Source organism: Channa argus, chromosome 7, assembly GCF_033026475.1.
Source record: "Channa argus isolate prfri chromosome 7, Channa argus male v1.0, whole genome shotgun sequence".
Taxonomy (NCBI): domain Eukaryota; kingdom Metazoa; phylum Chordata; class Actinopteri; order Anabantiformes; family Channidae; genus Channa; species Channa argus.
Window position 1 is genome coordinate 27,196,756 of NC_090203.1, and position 16,052 is coordinate 27,212,807.

The window sequence follows — 16,052 nt, forward strand, 5'->3', positions numbered from 1 at the left end:
TGTTATGAGAAGGTCGAGGTAGTTGTGGATAATAGAATTTTAATTTACAAGTAAATTTAGAACCAGCCTGACTCAAGGTGTCACCTTAGCTTGTACATTGTCCCCTGTAAAAATGAAGATTTCTGTGGATTCATCCTTACAAGTACATGCTGCACGGCTGGATGCTTGTATACACAGTACATGCAAATACTATGATGTCAAGATACTGAACAGACATATGACACATGCACGGGGAGAAGTCTAACAGGACTTTTGGCTTTGTATACTACATCATTGGTTTAGGTATCAAATATTGAAGCCTGAGGGTTTGTGTTGTGCTTGACTGATAGCAGTCGCATCTATTACAGACACAAAGGTGAACCACTGCACAAAGTTCAGGTTTGTTACACCTTGGGAAGGAAAACAGGCTGGATTTATTCTTTCCTGATAACACGGGTATATTTCAAGATGGGAAGACATAAGACATTATTTTCACAAATAGATTGGCCAAGTTCTTGGGGAAAATCTATGCAAATTATTAATGCAACACATTTTGACGTTGCATAAGTTCAGTGAAATGATGTCAAGGCAAATATGTGGCATAATCAAAGCTAAACGTGGTTCACCAAAATTTTAAGAGTGAATCGTTTTGTTTTGGGTTTTTTTGATGTGCAAATTCAATTGGAAAATCAGTATTCATGTATTTTAATTCTACAGAACTGAAAAGCCAGAATCTTAAATTGAAACGAGCCAAATTCCAAAAGCTTCTCCAGCTTTTGTCTGTGTTGATCAAGGTCACCAACCTTTTGAGAGCTACTTCTTGGGTACAGATTAATGCGAAGGGCTAAAAGTTTAATACGCACTTTTGAAATAAAAAAGCTCAATTTACCTTTAATTATATGTTATTATTAATAATTAATTAAATTGATGATAGTCATCTGTGTATGTGAAGACACGGATCATGTTAATGATTTCTCAAATTAAATATCAAATGTGATTTAAAAAATGAATAGCAACAAAAAAAAAGAGATGCGGCTCATTGATAAATGGCGCTATGGTGAGCTATTCTTAGAACAGGCCTGTGGGCTACTCATGTCGTCCATGTTGGTGACCCCAATCTAGTGTGTGTGATAATGTGCGTTATTTTATTTCCCCATAATTTATTGTTGGATTTCCGTGACTGACAGCATTAATTCAGAGCAGCAAAGTGCTGTGTGTGGAGAAAGAGCAGAGGCAGAGACAACAGGAAAGACCAGGCCTCTTTAAGGAAACAACATTTTACCAGTGACACAGGTAATGTCAGGGTTTAGCCCCAGCAGGAATCATGTGATGCGTTGTATCCAAAATTATCTTTTTAATACTGCCCCCAATTACTGTAGCAACCAAGCAGCACAAGCAAATCAGATGTTTCTCCGCCTGCCCAGCATCAGTTAATTCAGCTGAAAGTAGCCTGAATGCTACAACTTATGACAAGTACTCTCAATGTGCACTGCATCCAGCAGGCTACAAAACACTGGCACATTCGCCATCGGAATTGCCAATAAACAAATTAGTGCTAAAGTCTGCTTTGTTTGACTGTTCGTTTCTTGTCGTGCTTAGGCACAGTCCAGTATACTGATCTAGTGCATTTCCAAAACGTGCACAAGCACAGAAATTCAATGCTGTGATCATGAAGGAAAACTTCTTTTAAAAACAAAACATCTGTGCAGTGGCAAGCAACGGGGGGTACAAGGCAACTCAGCCGCTGTACAAGGCAACCGTGCTGAGAGTTGGTGCGTTACCACTGGAAGAGTAAGCAACACGTCCCGTTCTGGAGAGTTTACTGCCTGTTGGTTTATCTCCTTCGATGTCTGTACCTTTTGGTCATAAATAATTCAAAATGAATATGTCTGCTCTTTTCAGCTACCTCTGCAAAAAAACCAATAACACTTGTTCTGCAATACGAAATGACGAAATAAATACATATGGTCTAATTAAAATTTTATCCTACCATGCGCTCTTTTATATGTATTCACGCAGCTTGCCGCAGCCAGAGCTCCCGACTTTTAATAGCCTACTTTGCTTTTTGAGTAATGCCTGTAACCCAACTGCTCGGCACAAAGGCAGGAATTTTTTTAATGATCACTGTTGATGGTCTGCCTTTGTGAAACTAAATGAATAAACAGCGGACTAATTATTATTTGTTGGACCAGCATTGTCAGTAATCAACTGGGGCACATCTCTTCACAGCTTGACATTGAGGTTTTCTCTACCCAAAGCAATATTTTCATGCAATTATTAATAAATGATAAAAGATTCTCTGCTCAAAACACAACAAATACCTCTCTCCTCCTGAAAAAGAGCAGGAATTGTTGTGTCAGATTTAACATCACATCTAAAACTGGAAGTCTGAGCTAAACAGGAAATAAGCTTCAATACAGTGCTGCTATTGGCTGTTGTACCCAACTTTTACTAGCTTTTACAAATCTTTCAGTTCTTTCTGATTATTGTTTTACTTTTATTCATTTTTTTGTTCTATTGTGTGTGGTACTTGAAATACACCACTCAGCCTTATTTAACATCACCAGCACCTGCTGGTTTTAACATAAAAACATACTCTGAACTACAAAATGCTGAAGTATCAGCATTAACCACCTGTCACCACATAAAGTAGTTAGAATTAGCTCCACCTTTACTACCAGTGACCTTTGACACTTATTTTTTATTAATCATACATGTACTGTTGAGTATTGACCTCTTGTACCATCTCTGTACGTTTCAGATGTTGCTGCGTGTGGGGTTGTGCAGCTGCACACTGCTCAGCGTGGCCATGCTGACACTTGTCTACCTGTGTCCTTGTCCTTTAACTCACCATGTCTCACCTTACTCATTTAGCCCCACCCAAAAAGATCTTGGCCCCACCTATGCAAATAGTAAAAGAAAAAAATCAATATGGGGCTGTCAATATTGATATTGTGGAAAGCTGACACAAATAAATTAATTTATGGGAGACACTGATGGGAGGGACGCAGCTGTGACCCGATTGACACAATTTTCAGCAATTCACACAGTTTTTCAATAGCTGCAGCCACATTTTGCCTCCCTTGCCGAAGTGCCACTCTAGGCAGTTACGTAGTTCGCCTCTGTCGACCCACCAACCCTGGTTTGGTACATTGTCTGTCTTGCATTCAACAGAAAACTTGTATAATTTAGCATTTTTATTTGTGTTTTTATCCCGTGAGTTCAGTGTCGCCACAGCAGATCATTGTCCGCATGTTGATTAAACAGTTTTTACGCCTGATGCCCTTCCTGACGCAACCGCCCCAATTTCTACCGGGCTTGGACCAGCACTGCACAGCTGGGGAGGGAAATGGGCTGTTAGGGGTTCAGTGTCTTGCCCAGAGACACTCTGATGTAGAATTTAGCATATGACTACAATTTAAATGTGCACAATTAAAAACTTTAAACCTCTGTTTCAGCCAATTTATTAGAAATACTTGCAGTTTTCAGACTATAGTCAGGCATTAATATTATTTTATATAAAAATATCTAAAGTTGCGTAGTTTGCATTTCCTACATTGAAATTGACCCACAGCTGTTGTTCATGGTATCATGCCAACCAGTTCAACAGCATGATGCACTGATGTGTTTTATTAAATATTTACATGTGCTTGACACAGAAGAAATAGAGTATATCAGGCTTTAGGCACATTACTTAGCATCAATGATTGTTGGTTGGTTGATGTTTTAATTATGATTGTAGCATAATTACAAATGTAAAGAGCTGGCAAAATGTTTCACTTGTGTTGGCAGAAAAGAAGACAAAACAGCAACAGACAGTTTTCACATAATGAGGCACACACACACACACACACACACACACACACACACACACACACACACAAACATACTCCACACTCAATGTCTCCAATTTCATTATGAGGAGGCAGTGAGAATCAGCAGGGCCTTAAGTGTATTATGATCAGAGATAACGGCAGCTGGATGACTATTAGCAATCTCAGCTTCCCCTTAGGACTGAACCAGATATCATCGGTGCTTATGAGCTACCACTCTTGGCTGGCCGAGATCTGTTTGGATGTACGTCGATGCTCAGATAAATTTAAATGTTACCATATTTGTTTTATTTGCAATATTTTTTCTCTCTTTTTCTGTCTGTAAGTAAAAGGCCTCACATGCACGCACACACACACACACACACACACACACACACACACACAGTATTGAGTATTAGCCATGGCAACTGAAAGCCATTAGGCTAAATGATTCTAATCAGGCTATAGCGATAGCCAGTCCCCAGCTCAATCAAATGAGAGAGTCTTGTACAGGGAGCTTTATCGATAGTGGACAATCGAAGCAGTGCTAAAACAGTTCAATTAGCAAAGGGGGAGAATCCAGCCTTTTTATTTCCAACCGTTATTTTCTTTTCCAAATAAGTTTGATTTGAAACCTAATCTTCGGTGTGCTCCCATTTTTAACCTGCCTGACTTTTATTAGTGATGTCAAATAGATAATATCTCAACATGTACATGGATGAGCACATTAATAAAGATGAGAATGATGGACAAAACCAAAACAATACAACTTCCAAACTATAATGAAACAGTAATCTTTTAACATTGGTGAAAATGCAGGACTCATATGAATAGCTGTTGTGTTTTTCACACTAGTGATCGATATGTGCAAGAAAGTATTTGAAAACTCTTCAGAAGTGCATTTAATGGAGAGAGAGATCTTGCTAAATGTTTGATGTTTTAAGACTGTTTCATTGTAAAAGGAACTGGAGTAGAGTGATAACAACACTACATTATTCATAGGGGCCCTCTATCACTGCACTCTTTCTATCTGAGGCAGACTGCAACAGTGCGACGTAAGAAGAGACACGAGGGAGATATGAGATATTAGAGAGTGGGGAATCAGACAGAGAGAGACAAAAAGGTTGGAGGCGACAACATCCCATTAACAACCAATATACAAATCAAAATGCACCAACCAACTTCCAGAAGCTTAAAAAACAAAAACAAGAGTTTCTGTGCTGTAATCAACACAATGGTTGAACCAGTACATGAGCTCAAAGGTCTTTGAAGGACTGTCGCTAGGTGTAAATATATCAGCGGGGATATGGAAAAAAAATCGAATTGATATTATTTAAATATTACTGACCACAAAAAACACTTTGAAATAAATTGGGGACTAGATTTTCCAGGAATTCTGTCTGGTGCATAAACATCATGGTAGTGACTGGAGGAGGCAGAAAGTAATAAAATATTTCTCAGTCATGACTAAATTCAACTCTTGGGACAGAGCTATGTTTACCTTAAATGGTTACTTTTCACTTTTCAACTTGGTTTCAATGATTCTAGTTCAGGGGGTTACATGCATATGAATATTAATAACGTTGAATGTATCAAATGAATGTTGGAAGCTTTCACCTTTTTATTTTTATCATGGAATCATAGTCGAATAAATGTGAGTCTTGTGGACAAAAAGTTACAAACATAACGTGGAAACATCTCTGTACAAACTTAAAGATATAAAACTGAAAATAAGTAAATAAAACAAAAAATAAGTGAATACATTTTTGTGTAACAAATTGGTTTCAAACAATTAGTTGAATGGATAGTGAATGTGTTTAAAGGGCTGTAGTAAAACAAAGGTCTGCTAAATGTTGTAGACATTTATATTTCTAACAGCACACTGAATAATTTCTAAAATACCTGCTTTACCTCTAATCAAACTTTTTTTTTTACAGTTTACAGTTTACGTGTACTGCCAATATTTAGAAGACGTGTTCTTACTATACTATTTGCACAAGACAACTACAGTATATTTCCGTCTACAAAATAGAGCATTATTAGAACAGCATGTATGCTGCACACAAAGCCTGCATCCTGTGAGCAATACGGCAGAATTAGTAAGTAAATGACAGAGGAGAACACTGTTTTCAACAGATACACACACAGGCACATTGCAAAAGGCTCCTGTGATGCAGGTGGAGAACTGGCACAGTAAATAAAAATACAATTTCCCAAAGTGACACTTCCATTCTGTTCAGTGCCCAGTCAACTGCCTGTAATTATTTTAAACAGAAATGTGTGTGTGTGTGTGTTTAACCAGACCCCCAAGCACCATATGCACTTACACACGTGCACATAGAATCCTACATATCACCTCCGTCCACCACCCATCTGCACCCACCCACTCACATTTCATGCCTTCATTTACCCATTGCTCCATTTCCTTAGAATGGGCCTATCGTTCCTGTAATAAAGGGGGAGTGACATGCCTGTTCAATTTCCATGCCATTCCCTAGTCCGCTACCCAAAAACCACCTGTCACGCAGACAGTGTTTTATTGCACACAGCAGAATAAAGGTTGAAGAGTGAGGGGAAGAAGACGTCATTCCTCAAACTGACATTGCTTTGTGAAATTTACATTATACTGAAACCAACACCAGAATTTGTCACCAAGTACAGTTTAGTCTTCGAAAGGTTCTAGTGAAATACTAGATCCTAGAGGTCATTTAGGAAGGTTCTTGAAAACTATAATTGTAGATTTTCTACATTATTCTCTTGGCCTAGAAATCTAATTATTAAAAATCACAGTACAATTTCACAGGAATCCAGTGGTCTATGCTGCAGCCACTTGAAGGCAACGAACATGACTGTTTCAGGTCATATTGCACAAATAGTGGCTTTTTACTGTAAATATTTCTATGACTGGAGTCTGAAGGGCAGCTCTGTGTCAGAATGCCACATGGTCTTTTATTGCAGTTATTATTATATTACAGCAGAGTGTTTAATTACGTAGCATTTTGACCAAACAGCTTCTGCTACATGCTTTGAATTTTAGCAATATTATTTTGTGGAGAGTCACAAACAGTCATTCTTCTGCCTTTTCCAATATTAGATACTCTCACTAAAAACTGGGGTCTTTCTGTTACATTTAGGAACTTAGGTCAAGTGTGTATCACCTACACCTTTGTGTAAAACGTGCAACTTTAAAAAAAAAACACATTTAATAGAACTACGAAAACGTATTTTAATCTGAAAAGTTGTTGCCAATACCCGCTGTGACCCTGAATCACAGAACAACACTAAGCATATTTGAGTGAGTAGGACTAATACCTGAACTACAGTAAGAGTGAAGCAGAGTTGTTTTAGAGCAGAGCAAATCCCGAGTTTTATGCTCAAGCTCAAGTCTCTAAAAATCATTTTAAAAACCACATTATCCTTAGCTCAGTTTCTCACAAGCGTATTGAGCTTTAGAATCGCTATGTTCAGCTGAACAGCTAAAGCTGGAACATTTTTTTGATTCTTCACATTTCTTTGTGAAACATCGCAGCATAAAAACTATAACATTTGCTTTGGTGTCTTGCCAGTGACAGACTGATCTTGGCTGTAATACAGGGGTAAAGCTAGTTGTATTGTATTGCATTTGCTGTGATAAAGAAGCAAAAAAATATTACATTAATGGAGAACATGTGAGAGCGCTGTGTTTTTCAGCAGCACCACAATCCAAATACCAGGCCCCCCAGCCAAACCCGCTGCTTACTTCCCCACATGAATGTTTGCATAGTAGAGACATGATTTGCGTATATCACAGGGTTTCTCTGGGATGGAGGTGGCAGTGGCTCAGTTGTTATAGTGGGTTGGAGGTTCACACTCACCCCAACCACATATCGAAGTGTGTCTGGGCAAGACGCTAACCCCCAAACTGCCCATCCCCATCCATAGTGAGGAGGGTTGTGTCACGAAGGGCCTTCGGTGTAAAAAGAAAATTAAAGTGCTAAATACACATGCTGACCAATAATCCGCTGTGGCATCCCTGAACTTACGGGATAAGCCGAAAGGAAGAAAAAAGGTTTCTCTGTGTGTACGCTTTTTGTTTCTTCACAAATATTTCATCAGTACTTTAGCACCATGAGGTGTATTTTCGGCCTCCTTTCATCATTCATTTGTCTGCTACCTCCCTCTTTCATCCTCTTTTTTCCGTCCTGCACTGCTGTCATGTCCCTGTCTGCTTGCCCTGATTAATGGGTACAGAGTGTACCAAACTGCCCTAAAGTGCCCTTTCACATTCCACTCAAAGATATTCCATCAAACACACACACAGTTTGTAGATATAGTTCTTTCTATAGACCTTTGTGAGGACATTTGTTGACATCATACATTATCTAGTCCCTTGTCACAACCTCACCACAACCCTAACTGAAACTCTGGACGTCCAAAGTTTTTGAACCACTTTGTGAGAGATACCTGTATGTAAATCCACAAACAGCATACTAACAAGGTGTTTTCCTGGTTGGGATGTGTACGGGCTGTGTGGACGGCTGTGATGACTGCATCCTCTGTTGATCTGTTTAATCTGGTTAAGGTGGACAGAAATGGCAGATTTATTGTGAGAGATGAGCTTCTCTAAACATTTAGTGCTAATGGGGGTTAAGGCAACTGGGAAATGGCGATTAAGGAAGTTCACTGTACTTTTCTTGGGTACTGGGAACATTGTGGCTGACTTAAGACAGGTGGGAACGGAAGACTGTAGAAGCCCGAGGTTAAGATAGTTGTAACTAACTAACTGGTCTGCAAAATCTTTGCGGGTCCTTCCTGTGACTCCATATGGAGCAGCTGCTTTCTGCGCATTGACTCAGTGCAGAGTGGATCTGACCTGATGTTGGCGCAGCTGTGTGGGCAGCTGCACAGTATGTGTGTCGCTTCAGGTCCATCCCATCAGCAAAAATTCCCCCAGTGTTTTCCTTAGTCCATACGTTGATAGTCACCACAGATGGTCTCTGTCTACAGCCTAGTGATTAGTTTTCCCAGGATTATGCACAGAGACAAGTGATATATCAATATCACAGTGACAGTAAGTATATTTGACTGTGGCGCTTGCACCCAGTTGAATGGCGACAGTGCATGTTGGCACAACTTCACCAAGCCTTTAGCATGTTAGGGTGGAAACATGAGCAATCTCAGTTTTCAGCTGCCGCACTCTTAGTTAAGTTCATACTGCCCAGGTATGTCAAGCTGACAGCCTGGAGCTAACACATCACATAGAATTAACGAAACTATACAGACATCATTCAATCTGAAATCAGAGCTGTCATTCAGAAATTCGCACTTTCAGATCGCTCGGAATAAGGGCAGAATCAGTGATTTGGGATCTGCAGTAAAAAATCACAAAAACACTGTAAAAATACGTTAAAGTCCTGCAATCGTTTTTTTTTTCTTAAAAAGAAAAAGTGACATTATTAACACAATGTTCTTAACTGTACTCAACATCTGTTCTTAAGATTTTCTTAGATAAATAATCTGCAGTAAAAAATCACAAAAACACTGTAAAAATACGTTAAAGTCCTGCAATCGTTTTTTTTTTCTTAAAAAGAAAAAGTGACATTATTAACACAATGTTCTTAACTGTACTCAACATCTGTTCTTAAGATTTTCTTAGATAATGTTGGACTGTTTGGGTAATCATGCATCCTATTTGATTTGTTATATTTTGAGTAAAATCTGTGATCTAAGCTCAGAAGGTGAGATTTTATACGTATAAATGTACTTTTTTTAAAGATTTGAAAACTTTTTTTAAGGTTACAGCTACAGGGAATCAAAGTACTCCTACCTCTAGTATTGCTGTTGCAGTTTGCTGCTCAAGAATTAGAATTTATGATAAAACTCTTGAAAAAAACATCAATGATACTAAGTGTTATATTTTCTATTTTTCTGATTGAAAAAAAAATACCATCAAAAGTACCATTAAATTATTGATAGGCAGAACCAATAAGAGAAGTTGTACTGTTAAAATCTTAATATTATTTATAGAATATAAATTATATTATATATATTTTTTACAAAAAGAGAATCTAAATGTATTCACTGACTCTTAGATTATCCACATTGCCTAGTATGCACAGTTATACGGTGTCACAGTTGTAACTACGTAACTAACCACAACTAAGAGAAACTTCGATAAAAATTCCTGGTGTTCGAAGGAATTTCACTCTCACCTTTATGAGGCACAAAGTCCCAGACACACACAGACCACGAGCTGCACTGCCCTGCTGGGTTAGTGAGACAGAGTGCACTGCGAGCGAGCTCATCAACTTAAGCTTAATGCTATTTGCTGACATCAAACTTGCAGAGAACATGCATTTACCTGATTGCTGTTCCCATAATTCACAGTAGTGCTGCTTTTTCTCCCTTTTCTCCTGCCCAGAAATGGCCCCTGTTGTAGTGTTTTACCCCCCCCGTCTCTCCTCCTGTCCACCAGTGATGGTTCAACTTCAACACTGGCACAGGCTGCTTTCACGTGAGGGGGAGGTGAAGCCCGGCGTAATTAGCAGAGTTCTGAGTTCTGCACAAAATACTGCTGCTGCTGCTTTAGTACGAAATACTTAGCATGTTGAAAGTGTGAGCACACTAGAATGAGACAAGAGGAAAACACTCAGCTTACTAGCAAAGCTTCTAATGCCCTGACAGTTAAATTAGCGTAAAATCTGTCCCTCAACATGAACAGCATGTGGCAGCGGTAACAGCAAAATCTGATTTTTTTTTAATGTAGTGAAATGTATGTTTTGCTAAGTAAAGGGAGTAAACGTGGCTCGTTCCCTGCGCTTTCAAAGATTACTCTTAAAACCTTTGGCCTTTGTGATTTCGTATCAAACTGAGGGGTAAAAAAGACCCGAACTCAGTCATCTCTGATCAAGTCAATTCAATTCAATTCAACTTTATTTATATAGCGCCAATTCACAACAAAGTCATCTCAGGGCACTTTACAGAATAAAGTCAAGATTATAAAGATATATAAAGAGAACCCAACAATTCCCCCTGGAGCAAGCCATAGGCAACAGTGGAGAGGAAAAACTCCCTTTAACGGAAGAAACCTCCAGCAGAACCAGGCTCAGGGTGGACGGCCATCTGCCTCGACCGGGTGGATAGTGGTGCCCTGCTGTTGTCTGTGGTTGACACACTGGAAGCCAGGAGGCAGAACAATAAAAAAGTTGCCACCAATACGTTTGGGAGTTTGAGGCACATTTAACACGTTGGCCTCTTGTCTAAATTATTTTATATGAGCTTTTTAAATTACAGTTTTTCCTCTGTTGTTAAAATGAATATAATGAAACAGAGATGTTCATCATCACCCAAAGGTTAAAACACACAAAATGAATGTGCCACAAAATATGAATTTCTAAACTCTGAGTCATGTGTAGAAGAGTTTAAGGGTGTGTGTGGTTATTTTATAGCTTCGTTTGTCATTTGCACCGGATTTAATTAAGGTAATATCAGTGGATGGTCAGTGTCACCATTCGGGGACATTCAAAGCCAAATTTAAAGTCACAAACGTAATCACATTTCAGAGTGATCCCCGTGTGAAGCCAGATTTTACCATTTCCACCAGACAGTCAAACTGTCTTTTAAAAAACCAGGTGAGTTTCACGCTTTGTGCAAAAACATGTTTCAAATCGACTGGTTGGCTAATATACCCTTTGGTAGTAAAGTTGCTATGACTACTAAACATTTCCTGTTGTTGTTCATTCACATTGAAAACATTCAATATTTAAAACGTTACTTATTGTGAAGAAGCCATGGAAAATGTAATCTGCTCTCACTGAGATTTACTCCAGGAAATTACATTTTGTGCAGATTTTAAAGTGTATTGGTTTTAATGATCCTAGGAGGGATGTTAGGGGAGCACACAGACACATCCAGGCTGTAGTTACCTACTTGTGGCCAGTGTTGCGTGAGGTCAGATCAGCGCTCAGCACTACAAACCAGCTATGGCTGCTCAAACCCATTCTTCACTAAATGAGATTCAATAAAAAAAACAAAAAACGTTGTTGACCACAGAAACCAAACTCAGCTACTGTACATTCTGGTTCTGATCTCCCCTCAGACTAAAGCAGAGTGGATAGGGGAGGGGGCACTAAAACCATTTAAATGCACCATTTACAGTTTTTTCTCAACTGATAACCTGCATTTATTGAAACTAGGATCCAATTGATCATCACCTTCTTAGCACATCAGACGTTTTCTGTCGTTTTCACTCATTTCTATCCATTATCTTAGCTACTTATCCTGCTGTGGGTCATGGGGGGTTCACAGATGACAGAAATGATGTGCCACATTATGAATGCCCAATACATATACAGTCATGGCCAAACACATGGTCCCTGCAACTCAGTCAGAAAATGCAACCCTCCTCTCAGAAAATGTATTTTTTTGTTTGCATTGGAACAACACAAAAAAACAGAGAAGAAAAGTCAAACCTGGTTCGATTCTACACAAGATCCAAAAAAATGCACTGGACAATTATTGGCACCCTTGACTTAATATTTGGTAGCACCAACTTTCGAAAAAATTACAGACATTTATCAAACTGCTCCAGGTCTTTCAGATTTTAAGGATGTTCTGTGGGATTCACATCTGGACTTATTGCTGGTCATTTCAGAACTCTGTTGTTTGTAACCATCTCTGAGAACTTTTTGAAGTGTGTTGGGGGTCATTGTCCTGCTAGAAGACCCATGACCTCTGGTGGAGGCTTCCTGACACTGGTCACGACGTTGATCTCTAAAATTCTTTGGTAATCATCAGATTTCATTACACCGTTCACACAGTCAAGGCATCCAGTGCCAGAAGCAGCAAAGCCGGCTTCCTGCACGCCACAAGTTGCCAGATCATCTCAGTAACCCCCACGGTATTAGAATGTTTGAGAATGTTTGAGAATTCTTTGTTCACTCATTGTATCTTCCCTTCACCGAACATCCGGTCGCCCCACTTCGCTCAGTCTTCTTCTCCAGCTCCTCGTCTCCACGGCTTCCACCCGCCCTCCTCCAGCAACTCACTGATCCATCGCTTCCTTCGGGTCTCCAAGCTCCTCGCCTGCACTCCCCTCCCCCACCCCGCTCCTACCTATGCAACAACTCCCAATAAAACCATTCTTATCTTCCCTAATGCTTGGTTCCGTCTCTCTTTCTGGGTCCGCTTCTATTGAATACACTCAGGAAGTGTTGAAGGCCTCACCTATTTTTCTGTAAACAGTGCCAGAATGTCCTTTACCAAATAGCTCTACTTTTGTCTCATCTGTCCACAGTACATTCTCCCAGACGGATTTTGGTTTTGGCAAACTCCAGTCTTGCTTTTTTATGCCTTTGTGTCACAGTGTTGTCCTCCTGGGTCTCCTCTCATAGCGTCCTTCTTTCATTCAGGTGATGGATAGTGCGAGTTGACACTGTTGTACCCTGTGTCTGCAGATCAGCTTGAATTTGTTTGGAAGTTAATCTGTGTTCTTTATCCAACATTTGAACAATCCTTCGCCGTTATTTTTACGTTAATTCTGCTCTTCCGTCCATGTCCAGGGAGCTTAGCTACGGTGCAATGTGCTGTAAAGCTTTTGAGGATATTGCGCACAGTGGACACAGGAACCTTACGATCTCTGGAGATGGACTTGTAGCCTTGACATTGTCCATGTTTTCCTACACATTCTTTCTCTTAAATCCACAGACACCTCTTTACTGTTCTTTCTTTTCTCCATGCTCAGTGTGACACACAACACAAAGGTTGAGTCCACTTTTCTCCATTTTAAGTGGGATTCACTTGCACACACCTGTTACTTTCCACAGGGGGTGTATATATACAAATTACAGGAACATCACATGCTTGAAAAACAATTTTTTGACAATCTTTTGACAATCCATTGCATGTCCATTCCATTTTTGAGTTCTGTGTACATATTTATCATGTTTGACTTTTCTTCTCTGTGTTGTTTCAGTGCAAACAAAAACAATAAGCACGTGAATACCACAATATTTGTACCTGCAACAATTTTCTCACACAAGGGTTGCAGTTTTTGGCAGAATTGCAAAGATGCCAATATTTTTGGCCATGACTGTCCATAAAAATTGTGCTGCTATGTGCAAATCTGAATTAGCCAGTCAGTGACTGTGCTGTAGATGAGAAATTGATGCAAATGTTATGTAAATTTCAAGTCTTAATTTTAACTTTCAATAATTTCACCCTTGTTAATTTGATTTAATTTTTTGTTTTTGTTTGTTACTTTACTGTGAGAAAAGCTCTCATCTTCACTGATTTTGAACTTTGGGAACTTTTGAAGTTTGGGTAATACATGTACATAAATGCCATAAAATTTCCCTGCGACTTCCCAAAATCAATATATTTCTCTACTTCTAGCTGGTGAATGTCTCAGAATGACATCACTCAGAGCAACCTTCAGTTCAGATTATGTTATCTTGTTGCACACACTATGAAGTTTGTAATCATGGTCAAGCTGCTTTTCCAGAGCTCCCCCTGATATGACATCATCGGAACTCCTAATGAGGAAAAATTAATCCGAGTGAAGTCATCAGGAAGAGTTTTCTAGTTAGAAGCAGAGAAACATTTGAATACAGGGAAGCCAGAGGGACAAACTAAAGCCATAGAGCAAGCTGAAAATTGGGGAAGTCGCCCTTTCAGAAGGATTTCAGAAGCGATCTTAGTGTGATGTTACTGTGTCCAGTGGGTCACCTTCCTGATTGAGACCCTTTATGCTTGGTTTCTCTGTTTGACACAAAATTGCTCCGCGGAAATGTCTTGGATATTATTCTGACATGCAGTGAAACAATATTTACACAGACATGTGGCCTGCTAAAGTATTTCCAATCAATTCATCTTGCCAGAGGCAGATTTCAGCAAAGTTCTACACACATAAGAGTTGTAACTACAATTTTATCCATTTCAAGCACTATTTTTAGCACAATAAACAGTTCAATAAACAGTGCAAAAAGCAAACAGTCTCTTGATTAATATTGATGTGGACTTGTTAGAGTATTCTTTGGATTGTGCTGTGTTGCTTCCTAGTTTGAGTTTCAAATGTCCTTGCGTTGGATTCAGGAAGGGTGCTTTAGGGCCCAAGGGAGCACAAAAGCTTTCCTGTTCCCCCCAAGGCTTTAGAGCCCACTGGTCCCTAAAGTGGGTGGAGGAAAGGCTGGTTGTCTCAGGGAAGATGCTCTCCAGAGAGATTTGGAGAACTTAGCTTTGAGCTGCGTCTGCGTGTTTGCTGGGGCCTGAGCCAGTGGATGTGGTCAAGGTGCAATAAGATGGAAAGGAGGAGGGGGTGCAGCCAGATGTTGAGCCAGACATTAATGTCTATACACACACACACACACGCACACACACACATATATATATATATATAAAGGTATCCTATTTTTTCAATCCAAACTACATATGTCTAATTAGATAGAGATTAAATTACTCTCCCCTCTCCTGGCCTTCATTCTCCCTCTCCACTCTTTTTCTTCTCTACCTAGCACAAAATTTATCATGTCAGATGATAATTTGCCTAAAGGAGGAAAATATGCTTTGTTAAACTTTTCCCTGCCATTTTTTTCATGTTGTCTCTTTCACGACTAACCTTATCACCTTATCTGTGAGTGCGGAGTGGGGGTTGTGGCTCACTGTTACAAGTAATCTTTAGAGAATGACTGATAACAACAATACGTGTGGAGCTGTCAGTCAGCGATTTCTGAAAAGAAAGTGCATATGTGTATATCTATATATCTGTATATCTATATCTATACATATATCTATCTATCTATCTATCTATCTATCTATCTATCTATCTATCTATCTATCTATCTATCTATATGTATATATATATATATATATATATATAGCCAGTATATATACTAATGTAAGAGAGTAAATATGAATGCAAAATTAGGATATAAAAGCGGAAACTGGAATTTAGCTCTGCAGTATGTAACATTAAAGGTCTAAATATTGTAGTACTTTGTCTCAGTATTCTGAAGTAGTAAATTCAAGCTGCAAACACATTTCCTTTGTGTCAAAGCCAGAGGGAACAAAGCTGATTTCAGACAGGGTGGTTGCCATGTGGACGCCAGCTGGCGACATCAATGTTCTTTATTTTGAATCAGCAGCAGCAGTACACAATGCTACTGTGGTGACACCCGGTCTTGAGTCGACCAACCTGCATACAACACGCAGGAGCTTGCAGCTCCAATTGTAAACAGCACAGTTTAGCAGTCGACTTCTTTTGCTGTTTATCATGTAAATCAGCTT

The 16,052-nt window shown here is 39.3% G+C and overlaps 1 protein-coding gene across 12 annotated transcripts in view; it reads right to left on the minus strand.

The window, feature by feature from the left end:
• The window catches only part of rbfox3a (RNA binding fox-1 homolog 3a), a 541,420-nt gene that overhangs the window by 100,205 nt on the left and 425,163 nt on the right, over nucleotides 1-16,052 (minus strand). The gene's annotated exons all lie outside the window — the stretch shown is intronic.